The sequence below is a fragment of the Leucoraja erinacea genome, chromosome 10 (assembly GCF_028641065.1).
Source record: "Leucoraja erinacea ecotype New England chromosome 10, Leri_hhj_1, whole genome shotgun sequence".
Classification (NCBI taxonomy): Eukaryota; Metazoa; Chordata; class Chondrichthyes; order Rajiformes; family Rajidae; genus Leucoraja; species Leucoraja erinaceus.
The window spans coordinates 3,091,432-3,111,984 of record NC_073386.1 but is presented as its reverse complement, the minus strand read 5'-3'; positions in this window follow the sequence as shown (position 1 = coordinate 3,111,984).

Sequence of the window (20,553 nt, the reverse complement as noted above, 5' to 3'; positions counted from 1 at the left end):
CCAAACATGTCCTATCCATCTCCCTGTCTAAATAGACAAAAGAACAATATACAATGGGTGCAGGAGTAGGCCATTCAGCCCTTCAAGCCAGCACCGCCATTCAATGTGATCATGGCTGATCATCCACAATCAGTACCCCTTTCCTGCCTTCTCCCCATATCCCCTGATTCCACTATCTTTAATAGACAAGGGGACAATAGACAATAGGTGCAGGAGTAGGCCATTCGGCCCTTCGAACCAGCACCGCCATTCGATGTGATCATGGCTGATCTTCCACATTCAATACCCTGTTCCTGCCTTCTCCCCTTATCCCCTGACTCCGCTATCTTTAAGAGCCCTATCTAGCTCTCTCTTGAAAACATCCAGATAATCGGCCTCCACCGCCCTCTGAGGCAGAGAATTCCACAGACTCACAACTCTCTGTGAGAAAACGTGTTTCCTCATCTCCGTTCTAAATGGCTTACTCCTTATTCTTAAACTGTGGCCTCTGATTTCTGGACTCCCCCAACATAGGGAGGCCTGGATAGAGTGCAATGGGCAGGATGTTTCCATTAAGGCAGTGTAGACTTGATGGGCCGAATGGCCTAATTCTGCTCCTGGAATTTATGAACTTATGGAACCTGAGGGGTTACTTTTTTTCACACAATGGGTGGTGTGTGTGTGTGGAACGAGCTGCCGGAGGAGGTATTTGAGGCAGGGACTTTTGCAACGTTCAACAAACATTTTAAGAAGCACTCAGGGATAGTTTCTTCATAACAAGAGGAGTTGAGTATAGGAGCAAAGAGGTTCTTCTGCAGTTGTACAGAGCCCTAGTGAGACCACACCTGGAGTATTTTGTGCAGTTTTGGTCCCCTACTTTGAGGAAGAACATTCTTGCTATTGAGGGAGAGCAGCGTAGGTTTACAAGGTTAATTCCTGCGATGGCGGGACTGTCATATGCTGAGAGAATGGAGCAGCTGGGTTTGTATACTCTGGAGTTTAGAAGGATGAGCGTGGATCTTATGGAAACATATAAGATTGTTAAAGGTTTGGACACGTTGGAGGCAGGAAACATGTTCCCGATGTTGGGGGAGTCCAGAACCAGGGGCCACAGTTTAAGAATAAAGGGTAAGCCATTTAGAACGGAGATGAGGAAACACTTTTTCACACAGAAAGTTGTGAGTCTGTGGAATTCTCTGCCTCAGAGGGCGGTGGAGGCCGGTTCTCTGGATACTTTCAAGAGAGAACTAGATAGGGCTCTTAAAGATAGCGAAGTCAGGGGATATGGGGAGAAGGCAGGATGATCAGCCATGATCACATTGAATGGTGGTGCTGGCTCGATGGGCCGAATGGCCTTCTCCTGCTCCTATTGTCTATTGTCTATAATCTCATTCCAAAATTATCCTGAAATTCTTGTGTCATCTTTGCTGGAAGCTAGCTGAGAGTCATTAAGGCAAACTAGACCATAATTACTGCTTTGCAAATGTCTTGCCCCGAATTTTATATATGTGCATTTTAATTCCTGAGCATAAATATTTCATATCAGGCATCCAATTTCCAAATACTTTTTTTTTTTTAATGTTTATTTATGATATTTTAGCTCCTACCTTAATCATATACGAATGTTTCAACTTTTTATTGCATTTTCCATGAAATGTCAAAATAGTTCACTTCATATTGCATTTTTCCCATCCCGGTTTGCTGTCTGTGGAACATGATTGTTTTCTCTGGCAACTTAATGAAGTAAAGCCTTCCTCTCCGCATCCTCAGAGATGAAGCTTGCCTTCATCGGGCAGGGGCATCGAGTACAAGAGTCAGGTAGTCCCCAAGTACTCTCGCCAACTCCTACAGATGCGCCGTAGAAAGCATTTCACCGGGAAGCGCCACAGCTCCGTCCAAGACCGCAGCGAATCGTGGACGCAGCCCAGACCATCACACGAACCAACCTCCCTTCCATTGACTCCATCTACACCTCACGCTGCCTCGGCAAGGCCAGCAGCACAATCAAGGACCAGTCGCACCCCGGCCAATCCCTCTTCCCCCCTCTCCCATTGGCCAAGAGGTACAGAAGTGTGTAAACGCACACCTCCAGATTCAGGGGCAGTTTCTTCCCAGCTGTTATCAGGCAACTGAACCATCCTACCACAACCAGAGAGCAGTACTGAACTACTATCCACCTCTTTTGTGACCATCAGACTATCTTACTGGCTTTATCTTGCACTAAACATTGTTCCCTTATCATGTATCTGTACTCTGCGAATGGCTCGATTGTAATCGTGTGTAGTCTTTCCGCTGACTGGTTAGCACGCAACAAGATGATTGTTTTCCGTGTTGTATCTCCGGTTGCTTTGCGGCCTAACATCATGGAGCTGGCAGCCTTGCTTGAGACTGAATTTGAGCCCCACCGCGGGGCTGTGGTTTACTATCGGAGCCTGTGATCCCTTGCCTGGGATCGATGCTCCAACATAGAGAATCTTGCAGTCTCGGCTAGAGACCGATGTCGGGAAGCTCCAAATGACGCCGAAGGTTTCGACTAGTCCCGACCCGGGGTCCGATCGCCCGGTGTGATGGAGCTGAGATTACCCCCCAATGCGGGAGCTCGATCGCACTGACGCGGAGGTCCCGACCACCGGCTACGGGAGCCAAGATGGAAGGCTCCAGGCCCCCGACCGCGGGAGAACAAAGAAGGGAAGAGATTGAACTTTTTTTCACCTACCATCACAGTGAGGAATGTGGAGGAGTCACTGTGGTGGATGTTTATGTTAAAATGTATTTTGTGTGTTTTGTTGCTTTTTATTGGTACGACTGTACGGCAAATGAAATTCCTCGTATATTGCAAAACATACGTCGGACTATCGTTGATCGGACTTTGCTGACTTTACCTTGCACTAAGCATTATTCCCTTATCATGTATCTGCGAACGGCTCGATTGTAATCATGTATTGTCTTTCCGCTGACTAGTTAGCGCGCAACAAAAGCTTTTCACTGTACCTCGGTACACGCAACAATAAACCGAACTTACACTGAAAAAAAAGTCAGAAACTCATGACACAACTTTATAGGAAGGAACTGCAGATGCTGGGTTAAACCAAAGTTAGACACAAACAGCTGGAGTAACTCAACGGGGCAGACAGCACCTCTGGGAAAAGGGAATGGGTGACGTTTCGGGTTGAGACTTTCTTCAGACTGAAATCTTTCCCCTGACTCTCAGTCTGAAGAAGGGTCTCGACCCGAAAGGTCACCCATTCCTTCTTTCCAGAGATGATGTCTGGCCCGCTGGGTTACTCCAGCTTTTTGTGGCTACATACAGCTTTATAAGACTTTGGTGAGGATGCATGCAGAGAATTGCACGCAGTTCTGGTCGCCCCCATTACAGGAAGCATGTGGAAGCTTTGGAGAGGATTTAAAATACGTTTTTCTGACTGGATGGATTTGTGAGCATGAGACCTTACAGACATTTATATTACTAAGCAAGACACAGAGAGAGTAAGCAATCAGAATTTATTTCCGGGGTGGAAATGTCAAAGACAAATGCGGCACGGTGGCACAGTGCCAGAGACCATAACTACGGGCGCTGTCTGTACGGAATTTGTACGTTCTCCCCGTGACCTGCGTGGGTTTTCTCCGGGTGCTCCGGTTTCCTCCCACACTCCAAAGACGTACAGGTTTGTAGATTAATTGGCTTCGGTAAAATTGTAAATTGTTCCCAGTGTGTGTTGGATAGTGTTAGTGTGCGGGGATCGCTGGTCGGCACGGACTCAGCGGGCCGAAGGGCCTGTTTCCGCGCTGTATCTCATAAATCTAAATTCTAAAGCCTCCCTCTTCAAAGTCTTGAGTGTGCTTGTTTAGACACCTGCCAAACAATGAAAATTACCAATCTGTTCCAAATGGGAGTGGGAGGAGAGAACAGGTAGGCCTGAAACAAAATGACAGTTAAAATGCTTCAAAATAATTACTGAAAACTTTACTGGCTGGCACGCTGTAATTCACAAAAATTATTGCCAAGACGATCTCCGTTGAAAGGAAGGCAAAATAAAGTTACAAATCTAATTAAGGGCTTGGACACGCTAGAGGCAGGAAACATGTTGTTGAACTATTGTGGCCCTAGTGAGACCACACCTGGAGTATTGTGCGCAGTTTTGGTCTCCAAATTTGAGGAAGGATATTCTTGTTATTGAGGGAGTGCAGCGTAGGTTCACAAGGTTAATTCCCGGGATGGCGGGACTATCATATGCTGAGAGAATGGAGCAGCTGGGCTTGTACACTCTGGAGTTTAGAAGGATGAGAGGGCATCTCATTGAAACATATAAGATTATTAAGGGGTTGGACACGCTAGAGGCAGGAAACATGTTCCCGATGTTGGGGGAGTCCAGAACCAGGGGCCACAGTTTAAGAATAAGGGGTAAGCCATTTAGAACGTAGACGAGGAAACACTTTTTCGCACAGAGAGTTGTGAGTCTGTGGAATTCTCTACCTCAGAGGGCGGTGGAGGCCAGTTCTCTGGATTCTCTTGAGAGTATCCAGAGAACCGGCCTCCACCACCCTCTCTTGAGAGCTAGATAGGGCTCTTAAAGATAGCGGAGTCAGAGGATATGGGGAGAAGGCAGGAACGGGGTACCCCCCCCCCACATCAGTCTGAAGAAGGGTCTCAACCCAAAACGTCACCTATTCCTTCGCTCCATAGATGCTGCCTCACCTGCTGAGTTTCTCCAGCATTTTTTTTTCCAGCATCTGCAGTTCCTTAAACAGTCGGGCTATCCTTGATCGGACATGGCAGGCTTTACCTTGCACTAAACATTATTCCCTTTATCATGTATCTGTACACTGTAAATGGCATGATTGTAATCATGTATTGTCCTTCCGCTGACTGGATAGTAACAAAAGCTTGTCGCTGTACCTTGGTACATGTGACAATAAACTAAACTGAACTGCAGATTGAGCTTAATCATACAGGAAGCATTGATATTCTGAGCAAACTGTTCAATAACGCACACAATGAACTAATGCCTGGGCTAAGACTGATATCGATTCAAATTCTGCTCGAGTCTTTGAACATTTGAAGGTCCTTTGTTGTATTTAATTTTTCTATCAAAAACACATCAGGTTCCTTAATGTAATCGGACAGACTACACTGTATTTAAAGTCATGTCTACCTAACAACTCATTATTGGTGGCCACTCTCTGATGTCAAGGAATTGTGCTATTCATCATCATCGACGGTCACTCGAAACGAGTATGACTGTCCTCTCATGGAGGACGCCCGTGCGTGACTTTGTTCAACGTGGGGAGACTGGTGCACAGACAGCCACCCCACGGTCCTTGACAGATCTGGGTCAGGATCCAGTGGCACGGAGTCCAAGACGACTGGAGACCCTTTTCTGCTGCAGCCTCCATCCATCCGCCTTCCCAGCCGTTGTGACGCTCCACTAAGGTCAGCCATCGTCCTCCGCCTGTTCCACCGTTGAGGTCTTGGTTGGATTGCTCTGTCAGAGACCTCCCCCTCGACCTTACCGCCATGGGTGGCCCTACCAGGAGCGTAGATAGCTCCAGACGGCATCGCTATCAGGATCTCAGGTCCACACACAAGCTTCTCCACCACGACAAGGTGACAATCCACGGAGAACTATAATGATAATCACCTAAGGATTTAGTTCCTTGGAAGAAAATATTTATTTTGACTCCGTGTCCCATCAGTGGCTTATTTTTTCCATGGAAATGGTATGTTAGATTTTCTTTTGATTAATATAGTTACAGTCATACAGTTGACGAGGCCACATTTGGGGTATTGTGTTCAGTTTTGGCCGCCATGTTATGGGAAAGATGTTGTCACAGCGGGTAGAGTTGCTACCTCACAGCGTCAGAGACCCGATTTGGATCCTGACTATGGGCGCTCTCTGTACGTATTTTTGTACGTTCTCCCCGTGACCTGCGTGGGCTTTCTCCGGGAGCTCCGGTTTCCTCCCACACTCCGAAGTCTTATAGCTCTGTAGGTTAATTGACTTCGGTAAAAATTGTAACTTGTCCCAAGTGCGTATGGGATAGTGTTAGCATGTGGGGGTCGCTGATCAGCACGGACTCGGTGGGCTGAAGGGCCAGTTTCTGCTCTGTATCTGTACCTTTGACCTAAAGTAAACTAAAACTACCCTCACAGATGAAGGCCAATGTGGCAAAAGCCTTCTTTACCCTCCATCTACCTGTGACCACAGGTGAGATTTGTTTACACAGAGAGGTCACATCACCGAATGAATAGCAAGGAACAGCAGATGCTGGTTTAAACCAAAGACAGACACAAAATTCTGGAGTAACTCAGCGGGTCAGGCAACATCTCTGAAGAGGAGGAATGGGTGACGTTTAACAGTGCGTGCATAACTCGTTATCACCCAGCCCACAGCCAACAATGGATCATTGTGGGCTCCATTTTTCCATGATCATCGTAGCGATTTGCATTTCTTCCATTCATTTGTCCTATATCTCTCGTTTCCCTTTCCCCCGACTCTCAGCCTGAAGATGGGCCTCGACCCGAAACATCACCCATTCTTTCTCTCCAGAGATGCTGCCTGTCCCGCTGAGTTGCTCCAGTATTTCTTGTCTGCTGCCAAATGTATGGTATTTGGGCCAACCTTAACTCAACTTGATGTCGTCAAGCTGGAGAGGGTACAGGGAAGATTTACGAGGATGTTGCCAGGACTCGAGGGTCTGAGCTAAAGGGACAGTAGCGTACAGTTTTGGTCTCCTAATCTGAGGAAAGACATTCTTGCCATAGAGGGAGTACAGAGAAGGTTCACCAGACTGATTCCTGGGATGTCAGGACTTTCATATGAAGAAAGGCTGGATAGACTCGGCTTGTACTCGCTAGAATTTAGAAGATTGAGGGGGATCTTATAGAAACTTACAAAATTATTAAGGGGTTGGACAGGCTAGATGCAGGAAGATTGTTCCCGATGTTGGGGAAGTCCAGAACAAGGGGTCACAGTGTAAGGAGAAGGGGGAAATCTTTTAGGACCGAGATGACAAAAACATTTTTCACACAGAGAGTGGTGAATCTCTGGAATTCTCTGCCACAGAAGGTAGTTGAGGCAAGTTCATTGGCTATATTTAAGAGGGACTTAGATGTGGCCCTTGTGGCTAAAGGGATTAGGGGGTATGGAGAGAAGGCAGGTACAGGATACTGAGTTGTATGATCAGCCATGATCATATTGAATGGCGGTGCAGGCTCGAAGGGCCGAATGGCCTACTCCTGCACCTATTTGCTATGTTTCTATGAGAGGTTGAGCAGGCTGGGTCTCTATTCCATGGAGCGCAGGAGGATGAGGGGTGATCTAATGGAGGTGTATAAAATCATGAGAGGAATAGATCGGGAAGATGCACAGAGTCTCTTGCCCAGAGTAGGGGAATCGAGGACCAGAGGACACAGGTTTAAAGCGAGGGGGAAAAGATTAAATAAGAATCTGAGCGGTGACTTTGTCACACAAAGGGTGGTGGGTGTGTGGAACGAGCTGCTAGAGGAGGTAGTTGAGGCTGGGATTATCCCAACGTTTAAGAAACATTTCGACAGGTGCATGGATAGGACCGGTTTAGCGGGATATGGGCCAGTGGGACTAGCTTAGCTGGGGCAAGTTAGGCTGAAGGGCCTGTTTGCACTCTGTGTCACTCTATCACTTGTAATTAGCTGAGGTGTGTGAACCTGTACAATCTGCCACCTACTTCAGTAACATACAGTCTGAATCATAACAGTTTTAATCATTCATTTGCTAACCGTGACTGATGATACTGTGAGTGGATCTCTGTTAATACGAGTTTCTGTCTGCCTTCCGTGAAAACGACAATAAGAGAGAGGTTAACTCCGAGCTGAGGGAGCCCTCCCGGGAGAGAGATTCCGGATGAACCATATCCCAATGAAATGACAGCAAAATAAATCACCCAGTGTTTGCAGAGACTGATGCTGCAAATTTCTGGAAAGATTTTAATTGTATTGCTCAATGAGAGAGAGCCGCGATCGCTGAAGGCCAACGAGTGAAAAGATAAAGACTTCATCGGCGTGAAACACTCAACAATACAAAAAAATATATATAGCGGTGGAAGGCAAAGACTTCCAATTAAAACGGGGAATAGATCGGTTCAGAACTCTTGGAAGAAGAGGAGGAAAATAAGAAGTGTTACATTTATGCAACATTTTTTTCGAGATGAGCATTTGAATGAACTGGGCCTGTACTCGCTGTAGTTTAGGAGGATGAGGGGTAGGGTTGCCAACTTTCTCACTACAAAATACGGGACAAAATGTCAAAATGCGGGACAAATTCCCGGCGGCAATTCGTTGACCGACTCGGCCGTGGCTGGGTGAATGATGAGTTGGCCCCGGGTGCTGGACTGCACACAAAGTTTTTACAAAATGTTAAATGGTCAGCTCGACATAGATTACAAGACCGATACCAAACCCAAACCAATTAGGAGCAGACGAGGGCATTCGATGCAATTTGTGATCCCAGCTACAAAGACAGACGTGGACAGCAATTCGTTCTTCCCCCCGCACAATTAAAGCATGGAATAATCTCCACCCACTAGGGTTACCCAACCAGACGCAACTACATTTAAAGTAGCTCTTTCTTCCCAATAACCCTTTCTGGCTTAAGCCCTCCCTCCCTTCACCACCTCCAGTTTAAATTCCATTTGGGATATTTGGGAGGACCAAGAAACCAAGAACAAGTAAAAGCCCAGCCGGCGGGCCAGCCGAGGAGTTTTGGCCCGGGGGCAGCGCGACATGCAAGGTCCGGCGCCCCGTCCAACTCGTGAACCGATGATCGGCCGTGAGACGGAGGAGGTGGTGGTGGTGTCGGCGGTAAGCGAAGGTCCGAAGGTCAGACAGCTGGCCGGGCTGCCGACCGACTGACGGGGCCACGGGCGAGGCGCTGCTGCTGCTGCTGCTGCTGCACTCCATGAGCTGCACTATGTTGGGACGGGTGAGGCGGTGCCGGACACGGGCCCGACAGTCTGACCCGACAGTCCACTCGACCCGACTCAAACCAATTTAGCCCAATATACGGGACGTCCCGGCTAATACGGCAACCCTAATGACGGGGGGACCTCATTGAGACATACCAAATAGTGAAAGGCTTGGATGGAGTGGACGTGGAGAGGATGATGAGGGAGGGAAATCAAGGGCTACTTGAAGTTAGAGAAGTCAATGTTCATACCGCTGGGGTGTAAGCTGCCCAGGCAACATATGTGCTGTTCCTCCAATTTGCGCTGGGCCTCACTCTGACAGTGGAGGAGGCCCAGGACAGAAAGGTCAGTGTGGGGAATGGGAGGGGGAGTTGAAGTGTTGAGCAACCGGGAGATCATGTACATTTAGGCGGACTGAGCAGAGGTGTTCAGCTAAACGATGGCCGAGCCTGCGCTTGGTCTCGCCGATATATAGGAGTCCGCACCTGGAGCAGTGGATACAGCAGGTGAGGTTTGAGGAAGTGCTGTGCAAGTGAACCTCTCTGTCTCACCTGGAAAGGGTTGTCGGGGTCCTTGGACAGAGTCGAGGGAGGAGGTATTGCATCTCCTGCGGTTACTGGGGAAGGTACCTGCGGAGGGGGGGGGTTGCATGGGAAGGGAGTAGGTAAACTAGTGGGAGGGTCTCCTTTCTAAGGTATGTCCTTTTATTCAGAGGCTGTAACCTCTGGTCCTAGACTCTCCCACAAGAGAAAACATCATCTCCACATACAAGATACATTTATTTGTCACATGTAAAATGTGACCACCACACAGCCATACAATAAAATAAATTACACAACACAAACGATAGAGTTCAACATAAAACATCCCCTCACAGCAGAATCAAACGTTTCCCACTGTGAGGGAAGGCAGCCAAGCCAGCCATCTTCCTCTAATTTTGTGTCCATCTTCAAGTCAAGTCACTTTTATTTCTACAGCACATTTAAAAAACAACTCTCGTTGACCAAAGTGCTTTACATTGGTGGAGGTACTAACGTTATACAACAGTGGTTCACAGATTAAGTACACACATAAATACATACATGTAGCCCTCCCTCAGAGGACGTCAAGAAAGGCTTATAGAAACTTACAAAATTCTTAAGGGGTTGGACAGGCTAGATGCAGGAAGATTGTTCCCGATGTTGGGGAAGTCCAGGACAAGTGGTCACAGCTTAAGGATAAGGGGGAAATCCTTTAAAACCGAGATGAGAAGAACTTTTTTCACACAGAGAGTGGTGAATCTCTGGAACTCTCTGCCACAGAGGGTAGTCGAGGCCAGTTCATTGGCTATATTTAAGAGGGAGTTAGATGTGGCCCTTGTGGCTAAGGGGATCAGGGGGTATGGAGAGAAGGCAGGTACGGGATACTGAGTTGGATGATCAGCCATGATCATATTGAATGGCGGTGCAGGCTCGAAGGGCCGTATGGCCTACTCCTGCACCTAATTTCTATGTTTCTATGTTGAGAGTAAAGATGAGTTTTAAATCTCCACTTAAAGGAGTTGATGGAGGGGGCAGTTCTGATGGGAAGAGGGATGATGTTCCACAGTCTTCGTAGTAAACCAGTGTCTGCAGTTCTTACTTACACCTGCTGTTTTTGCTTAAAGCTGTAATTGAGTGTCCCTGTCTACTGGGGAATTATTGTTGTCCAACAAGAAGTCCCCACCCTGTAATTATGCAGAGTTCTCGCTTGCTAAACATAACATTAACCACCACAGATTAACTTGCCTCAAAGAAAAGTATTTGCCTGTAGCTTGGACTCTTGCATCTGAGAGACAACTCTAATTTAATAAGCATTTGCCATGCATGTGAGTCAGCACAGTGTCATTCAGCGGCGCGCTTTGCACAGCGCGCTTTAGGGCAGCACGGTGGCGCAGTGGTGGAGTTGCTGCCTAATGGGCCTGTCCCACTTAGGCAACTTTTTACGTGACTGCAGGAGACTGTGCAGTCGCCACATGTTCGCGGGTGGTTGCCGGGGAGTTGCCTTCATGGCCGTGAGGAGTTTCCCCGCATTCTGGGAACTAGTCGCGGCCTCATTATGGTCGCCGAGAATTTTTGAACAGGCTGGAATTTAGAGGGATGAAACATATCAAATTCTTACGGGTACAGGGTAGATGCAGGAAAAATGTTCTCCCTGTTGGGGGAGCCCAGATCCAAGGACCACAGTTTAAAAATAAGAGGAAGGCCATTTAGGACCGGGTTGAGGACAAATCTTTTTCACCCAGAGAGTTGTGAATCTGTGGAATTCTCTGCCACAGAAAGCAGTGGAGGCCAATTCGTGGGGATGTTTTCAAGAGAGTTAATGGCCTGTCCCACTTAGGCGATTTTTTAGGCGACTACCGGCAAACGCCATATTCGTAGCAGGTCGCCGAAAAAATGGCAACTGGATCCCCCTCCACACCCACGATAATGTCCACGACAATGTCTACAACAACCGATCACCTAGTCGACGTGAAACTACGGCAAGCTACCGACAACCGGCGGACAATTGGGACGTCCACCTGCGACCACACCTACGACAGCCTACGTCCACCCTGTCGGCGACAACTGAAGACAATTCAGTCGCCGGTACCTGTCGCCGGTTGACGTAGGTTGACGTAGGTAGTTAGGCGTTTCCCCCTCCTGGTGAATGCTATGTACTTACCTTTCTCTGTTTCTCTCCCGAGTACAGGCCTCGTGGCTGTGAGTCTGGAATCAAGGGGTTAAAGGCTCCTGTACCCGATTGGCCAAGCTGCATCAGGTGACGGGTGACTCATCTGAAGCTTAAATACCAGAGCTTCCCAGGATTCTCTTTCTTCTTCGTCGACCCTGACTGTTGAGCAGACTGCTGGTGTGAGCTGAGGGAGGCCTGGCCACATGGCATAGAACTTTGTGTACTTTCACCATTCCTTGGTAACAAATATTGAATTGGGACGGATAAGGGCTGACCTTAGTGTTTTCGTGTATTTAGTTTCAAGGTTATATCTTTTTAGGCAGGTTTTAGAGTCTCCGGTTCGACGGTCCATCATGTGGCTGGCTGGAGCATTGTTAAATTGTTTGTCAGTTCATCCATATCCCTGACTGGGTTGTTTAAATCAGGTTTGGGTTTTGTGTTCCATTGAATAATTAAAACTATTTCTGAACTTGAACCTGGTTTTTGCCTTGTGTTACGCGGCTCTGAAGAACCTGCATTCGGGAGTCGTAACAGTAGTCGCCAATGGAATTCGCCGAAGTCAGCAGCCTGCGGCGACAACCTACGACAGCACCTGCGTCCGGAGAAGTCAAGCTGCGCTCATTGGCACCAACCCACAGTTGCCGGAAATGTTTGAACACGTTGGAAAATCGACCAGAAAGACGCTACGACTCTTTGGCCGACTGAGGAGACGACTCACGACCGTACAGGCGACACCCCGGCGACAGCCTAGTTGTCTGTAGTCGTCTAAAAAATCACCTAAGTGGGACTGGCCCTTTAGATTTAGCTCTTATGGTAAATGGAACCAAGGGATATGGGGAAAAGGCAGGAACGGGGCACTGATTTAGAATGATCAGCGATTATTATATTGAATGGCGGTGCTGGCTCGATGGGCCGAATGTCCTTCTCCTGCACATTGTTTTCTATGTTTCTATGCTGCTCTGTTTCAAATTAGAAACATTGAGCCAGTGGGGGTAGAGCAGTGTTTTGCGATGCTGAGCCGGGGCAGTTTAAAGTGCTTTGCGCAGACTCATTAGAGGGGGGGAAGGAACCGGTGACAATTTTTGGTCTGCAATTCCTTCGGGGGAGACAGAGACTTGCTTTACCATACTGTGATACAGTTGGTAAGGATCCTCTCGCCTGTGCCGAGGTTCCCAGAATGGAGGAGGAGCTGGCGACTCTCGGAGCTGGGACGCAGAGGAGCCTGATCGAGGACCAGAAAAAATCGGAGCTGGGACGGCCCAGCAGCAGCGAGCTCTTAGGGTAAATGGAACCAAGGAGCGGGGGAAAAGGCAGGACAGCGGATTTTAGCCCGGCCATTCAGATTGAATGGGACGGCGGCTCGATGGGCAGCGGTCCTTCTCCGGCTTATTTTCTACGCCGTTTCTATGCATTTGTTTCAAATTAGAAACAGATGGTGATTTACACGAAATGACACAAAGTGCTGGAGTATCTCAATGTGTCTGCTGTAATGCACTGTGTTCTATATTTGCACTCACACTGATGCAGCTAGTAGACCTGCTTCCTTACAGAGGTTAGGATGACAACAGCTGGGGAGAAACTGTCTCTGAAACTGGAGGTGTGTGTATTTTCACACTTCTGTACCTCTTGCCCGATGGGAGAGGGGTGTACAAAATCATGAGAGGAATAGATCGGGTAGATGCACAGAGTCCCTTCCCCAGAGTAGGGGAATCGAAGACCAGAGGACATAGGTTTAAGGTGAAGGGGGAAAGATTTAATAGGAATCTGAGGGGTGACTTTTTCACACAAAGGGTGGTAGGTGTATGAGAACATTGAGGCTGGGACTATCCCATTGTTTAAGAAACAGTTAGACAGGTTTGACATGGATAGGACAGGTTTGGAGGGATATGGACCAAATGGGGTACTGATTGGGGATGATTAGCCATGATCACATTGAATGCCGGTGCTGGCTCGAAGGGCTGAATGGCCTACTCCTGCACCTTTTGTCTATTGTCTATTGTTTATTGTCAAATGCGGGCATGTGGGACTAGTGTAGCTGGGACATGTTGGCTGGTGTGGGCAGGTTGGGCTGAGGGGCCTGCTTCCACCATGTATCACTCTATGCCTCTATAAATCTAAGAGGTGAGATTAATCCTTGATTATGCTGGTGGCTTGCCGAGGCACCGTGATGTGTGGGTGGAGGTTGGTTTGCGTGATGGTCTGGGCTGCGTCCACAACTCTCTACAACACCTCCACGGGTCAGGCAGCATCTCCGGAGAACATGGATGGTTGACGTTCCGGGTCGGGACCCGTCCTCAGAAGCGAATGGAGTTGTTAATTGTGTTGGATTAAACCATGATGAAGATTAATTGGAATGTAAGCAATCTTGAACAGCTGCGGTAATTCAGGGTAGGCACAAAATGCTGGAGTAACTCAGTGGGACAGGCAGCATCTCTGGAGAGAAGGAATTTGTGCCACCTCGTGTCGAGACCCTGCTTCAGACATAGACATAGAAACATAGACAATAGGTGCAGGAGTAGGCCATTCGGCCCTTCGAGCCTGCACCGCCATTCGATATGATCATGGCTGATCATCCAACTCAGTATCCCATCACTGCCTTCGCTCCATACCCCCTGATCCCTTTAGCCACAAGGGCCACATCTAACTCCCTCTTAAATATAGCCAATGAACTGGCCTCAACTACCTTCTGTGGTAGAGAATTCCAGAGATTCACCACTCTGTGTAAAAAATGATTTTCTCATCTCAGTCCTAAAAGATTTCCCTCTTATCCTTAAACTGTGACCCCTAGTTCTGGATTTCCCCAACATCGGGAATAATCTTCCTGCATCTAGCCTGTCCAACCCCTTAAGAATTTTGTAAGTTTCTATAAAATCCCCCCTCAATCTTCTAAATTCTAGCGAGTACAAGCCGAGTCTATCCAGCCTTTCTTCATATGAAAGTCCTGCCATCCCAGGAATTAGTCTGGTGAACCTTCTCTGTACTCCCTCTATGGCAAGAATGTCTTTCCTCAGATTAGGAGACCAAAACTGTACGCAATACTCCAGGTGTGGTCTCACCAAGACTCTACATCATTGCCCTCATTCAGTCTAGCCCTGGAGTACGTGTTCTTAAGTATTAGTGAGAGAATTAAGCATTAGTGGATTGTCACCTTGTCGTGGTGGAGAAGCTTGTGTGTGGTCCAGAGATCCTGAGAGCGATGCCGTCTGGAGCTATCTACGCTCCTGGTAGGGCCACCCATGGCGGTAAGGTCGAGGGGGAGGTCTCTGACAAAGAGCAATCCAACCAAGACCTCAACGGTGGAACAGGCGGAGGACGATGGCTGACCTTAGTGGAGCGTCACAACGGCTGGGAAGGCGGATGGATGGAGGCTGCAGCAGAAAAGGGTCTCCGGTCGTCTTGGACTCCATGCCACTGGATCCTGACCCAGATCTGTCAAGGACCGTGGGGTGGCTGTCTGTGCACCAGTCTCCCCACGTTAAACAAAGTCACGCACAGGCGTCCTCCATGAGAGGACAGTCGTACTCGTTTCGAGTGACCGCCGATGATGATGAATAGCACAAATCCTTGACAACGGAGACCCGGGTTCGAACCCTGGTTTGTACGTTTTCCCCGTGACCTGCGTGGGTTTTCTCCGAGGTCTGCAGTTTCCTCCCACACTCCAAAGACGTCCAGGACAAATCGATGCCTCAAACTAATTCGCTATCACTTGTTATTCTTCGCAATGAAAGCAAAACGTAATTTTCTTTCCAAAAAGTGAAATTACATTACGGACAAGCAGCGCTGGTTCAACTACGTGGAGAAAGATCATAATGATATTAGCTTTAAATAATCCCATCTCGTTTCCCACGCAAGGGATGTAATTAAGGAATTATTTACCAGATGGGAATCTGCCAAATAGGGATTTTAAAACACCTACTATAAATCCTGCAAAATAATTCAAGTTGTGTATGATTCATTCCAAGCTGTATCATATTTTAAAGACTCATGCCAAGTACTTTAGACTAGTATTAGTTTAGAGATACAGCGCGGAAACAGACACTTCGGCCCACCGAGTCCGCGCCGACCAGCGATCCCCGCACCCTAACACTATCCTATACACACTAGGGATAATTTACACATAAATCACGCCAATTAACCTACAAATCTGTACGTCTTTGGAGTGTGGGTAGAAAATGAAGATCTCGGAGAAAACCCACGCAGGTCACGGGGAGAACATGCAAACTCCGTGCAGACAGCACCCGTAGAGCATTGAGTATAGAAGTTGGGATGTAATGTTAAAATTGTACAAGGCATTGGTGAGGCCAATTCTGGAGTATGGGGTACAATTTTGGTCGTCCAATTATAGGAAGGATGTCAACAAAATAGAGAGAGTACAGAGGAGATTTACTAGAATGTTGCCTGGGTTTCTGCAACTAAGTTACAGAGAAAGGTTGAACAAGTTAGGGCTTTATTCTCTGGAGCGCAGAAGGTTAAGGGGGGACTTGATAGAGGTCTTTAAAATGATGAGAGGAATAGACAGAGTTGACGTGGATAAGCTTTTCCCATTGAGAGTAGGGAAGATTCAAACAAGGGGACATGACTTGAGAATTAAGGGACAGAAGTTTAGGGGTAGCATGAGGGGGAACTTCTTTAATCAGAGAGTGGTGGCTGTGTGGAATGAGCTTCCAGTGAAGGTGGTGGAGGCAGGTTCGATTTTATCATTTAAAAATAAATTGGATAGGTATATGGATGGGAAAGGAATGGAGGGTTATGGTCTGAGCGCAGGTAGATGGGACTAGGGGAGAATAAGTGTTCGGCACGGACTTGTAGGGCCGAGATGGCCTGTTTCCGTGCTGTAATTATTAGGTGGTTATATGGTTATATACAGTAGTCAGGATCGAACCCGGGTCTCTGGCGTTGTGAGGCAGCAACTCTACCATAGTCGCAGACAGTAAGACTGGTGGGAGAACAGGGAAGGGGAAGTTGAATCCAACAGTACGCAGCAAGGATATCTGAAGGTAGAGAAGTCAATGTTCATACCTCTGGGGTGTAAACTACCCAAGCGAAATATGAGGTGCTGTTCCTCCAAATTGTGCTGGGCCACAGACCTCCCGCATTGTTAGAGTGAGGCCCAGTGCAAATTGGAGGAACAGCACCTGGACTTAAATAGAGAAAAATCCATCTTTCAGTAACACGAGTGTCCCCATTGATAGAGTCATCGAGTGATACAGTGTGGAAACAGACCCTTTGGCCCAACTTGCCCACACCGGCCAACATGCCCCAACTACATTCTACCCACCTGCTTGGTCAATCTCCCTCCTAACCTGTCCTATCCATGTACCTGTCTAACTGTTTCTTAAACGTTGCGATTGTCCCAGCCTCAACTACCTCCTCCGACAGGTCGTTCCATACACCCACCACCCTTTGTGTGAAGAAGTTACCGCTCAGATTCCTATTAAATCTTTTCCCCTTCATCTTGAACATATGTCCTCTGGTCCTCGATGCACCTACTCGGTGCATCTACCCGATCTATTCCGTTCATGATTTTGTACACCTCTATAAGATCAACCCTCATCCTCCTGTGCTCCAAGGAATTGAGACCCAGCCGGCTCAACCTGAGACACAACCTACTCAAACTGGTCTATCAATGACCCAGCCAATGTCCAGTCCAGTTATACCAGATGTGAATCAAATTGCCATGGGGGGCACCTCATTGAAACTTACCGAATAGTGAAAGGCTTGGATAGAGTGGATGTGGAGAGGATGTTTCTACTAGTGGGAGAGTCTAGGACCAGAGGTCACAGCCTCAGAATTAAATGGTGAAATGGTGGCCGACTAGGAAAAGGGGAGATGCAGCAAGACCTGGGTGCCATGGTACACCAGTCATTGAAAGTAGGAATGCAGGTGCAGCAGGCAGTGAAGAAAGCGAATGGTATGTTAGCTTTCATAGCAAAAGGATTTGAGTATAGGAGCAGGGAGGCTCTACTGCAGTTGTACAGGGTCTTGGTGAGACCACACCTGGAGTATTACGTACAGTTTTGGTCTCCAAATCTGAGGAAAGACATTATTGCCATAGAGGGAGTACAGAGAAGGTTCACCAGACTGATTCCTGGGATGTCAGGACTGTCTTATGAAGAAAGACTGGATAGACTCGGCTTGTACTCGCTAGAATTTAGAAGATTGAGAGGGGATCTTATAGAAACTTACAAAATTCTTAAGCGGTTGGACAGGCTAGATGCAGGAAGATTGCTCCCGATGTCGGGGAAGTCCAGGACAAGGGGTCACAGCTTAAGGATAAGGGGGAAATCCTTTAAAACCGAGATGAGAAGAACTTTTTTCACACAGAGAGTGGTGAACCTCTGGAATTCTCTGCCACAGAAGGTAGTCGAGGCCAGTTCATTGGCTATATTTAAGAGGGATTTAGATGTGGCCCTTGTGGCTAAGGGGATCAGAGGGTATGGAGAGAAGGCAGGCACGGGATACTGAGTTGGATGATCAGCCATGATCATATTGAATGGCGGTGCAGGCTCGAAGGGCCGAATGGCCTACTCCTGCACCTAATTTCTATGTTTCTATTAAAGGTTTAAGAAGGAACTGCAGATGCTGGAAAATCGAAGGTGGACAAAAGTGCTGGATAAACTCAGCAGGTGCGGCAGAATCATAGGAGCGAAGGAAGGTTGGGTTCGGAATGGGAGAAAGCAAACGTGGCTGTGGTATCTAATGGCACCCATTCTGAATCCGACCTTTCTGTCCTGGGCCTCCTCCATGGCCAGAGTGAGGACCACAGGAAGTTGGAGGAGCAGCGCCTCATATTTCGCTTGTGTAGTTTATACCCCAGCAGCATGAACGTTGACTTCTCCAATTTCAGGGAGTCCACACTGTCTCCTCCCCTTCTCAGCTCTCCCTCAGCCCTCTGGCACCTCCTCTTCCAACCCCCACCCCCCCCCCCCCCCCCACCCCCACCCTACATCACTGACGAAGGGTTTTGGCCCAAAATGATTCCTATTTCCTTCGCTCCATTGATATAACCATATAACCATATAACAGTTACAGCACGGAAACAGGCCATCTCGGCCCTACAAGTCCGTGCCGAACAATTTTTTTTTCCCCTTAGTCCCACCTGCCTGCACTCATACCATAACCCTCCATTCCCTTCTCATCCATATGCCTATCCAGTTTATTTTTAAATGATACCAATGAACCTGCCTCCACCACTTCCACTGGAAGCTCATTCCACACCGCTACCACTCTCTGAGTAAAAGAAGTTCCCCCTCATATTACCCCTAAACTTCTGTCCCTTAATTCTGAAGTCATGTCCTCCTGTTTGAGGCTGTTTGATGCTGCCTCACCCGCTGAGTTTCACCAGCACTTTTGCCTACCTTCAGAATTAAAGGGTGTTCTTTTAGGAAGGAGGTAAGGAGAAATGTATTTTGTCAGAGGGTGGTGAATCTGTGGAATTCTTTGCCACAGGAGGCTGTGGAGGCCAAGTCAGTGGATATATTTAAGGCAGAGATAGATAGATTCTTGATTAGTACGGGTGTCAGGGGTTATGGTGAGAAGGCAGGAGAATGGGGTTAGGAGGGAGAGATAGATCAGCCGTGATTGAATGGCGGAGTAGACTTGATGGGCCGAATGGCCTAATTCTGCTCCTATTCCTTATGACCTTTTGTCTTTCTCATGTTTGAAACAAGTTTGAAACAAGTTTATTCATGGATAACCCCTTGAGATGGACACTCATCTCGTTTTTGAGGGGGTCCATCATAGACATACAGCACAAGACATAACATACATAGAGGCTCTCATTGACCCATCTTCCCACACCAATCCCAAAACCCCTCCATCCCCACTTGTTATAGTTTATAACAATTGTTAATTGGCTTTACATATCCAATAATAACAATAGTTATGTGTTACAGCATAATGTTAATGCATAATACCATATACCACCTATCATACATCGTACGTTAATACATACTATCAACATTATTACATGATATATTATTTCATGATATTGTGACATAATACAATATAAGACCTTGTTACACTATGCAATACAATAATACATAAGTGTAATGGCCATGCATATACAATAGTTATGCCAAATGATCACACACAGAGCAAGCTAGATAAAGGGGCTCGAAGACTCTAATACTAGAAACAGGTACATGGTTTTATAAGGAAGGGTATAAGTGTATTTTTAAATAGACGAAATGAGCTAATAGTTCATGTGTGTGTGTGTCGACTCCGGTTTCCTCCCATACCCCTAAGACCTACAGATTTGTAGGCTAATTGGCTTGGTGCAATTGTAAATTGTCCCTAGTGTGTGTGTAGGATAGTGTTAGTGTGCGGGGATCGCTGGTCGGCACAGTGTCGGTGGGCCGAAGGGCCTGTTTCCGCGCTGTATCTCTAAACTAAACAAACCTGCTTCAAAGAGCCTCCAGAAGGGCCCTTTACCCCGAAAGATTGGCTGATCATGCCCTCCAGAGATGCTGCCTGACTGACCCATCGAGTGACTCCGGCACTTTGCGTCATTGTTTATGGACCATACAACATATTAATCCTGCGATTATCATTCACTGTTATGAATCACTTTTCACCTCAACTTCATTTTTCTACGAAATCCTAACATCCCTGGATTCTCCTCGTAGAAAACGCCATCAATCTTATTTTTCAAAGTACACTCACAGCTCTCTGAGGTGGACGTATGAAATATTTCACAACCCATTTGAGCAACGAACTGTGTTCTCATGTTTTTTTTAGTTTGAGAGATACAGCTGGGAAGCAGGATCCTCGGCCCACCGTGTCCACGCCCGACCAGCGATCATCCCGTACATTAATGCCCCTGTCGCCACACGGTCGCTGTGGTGTCGCCTGTATGGTCGTGAGTAGACATTTCAGTCGCCCAAAGAGTCGTAGCGTTGTTCTGGATTTTGAAATGTGCAAAATCTTTCGACGACAGTCGGC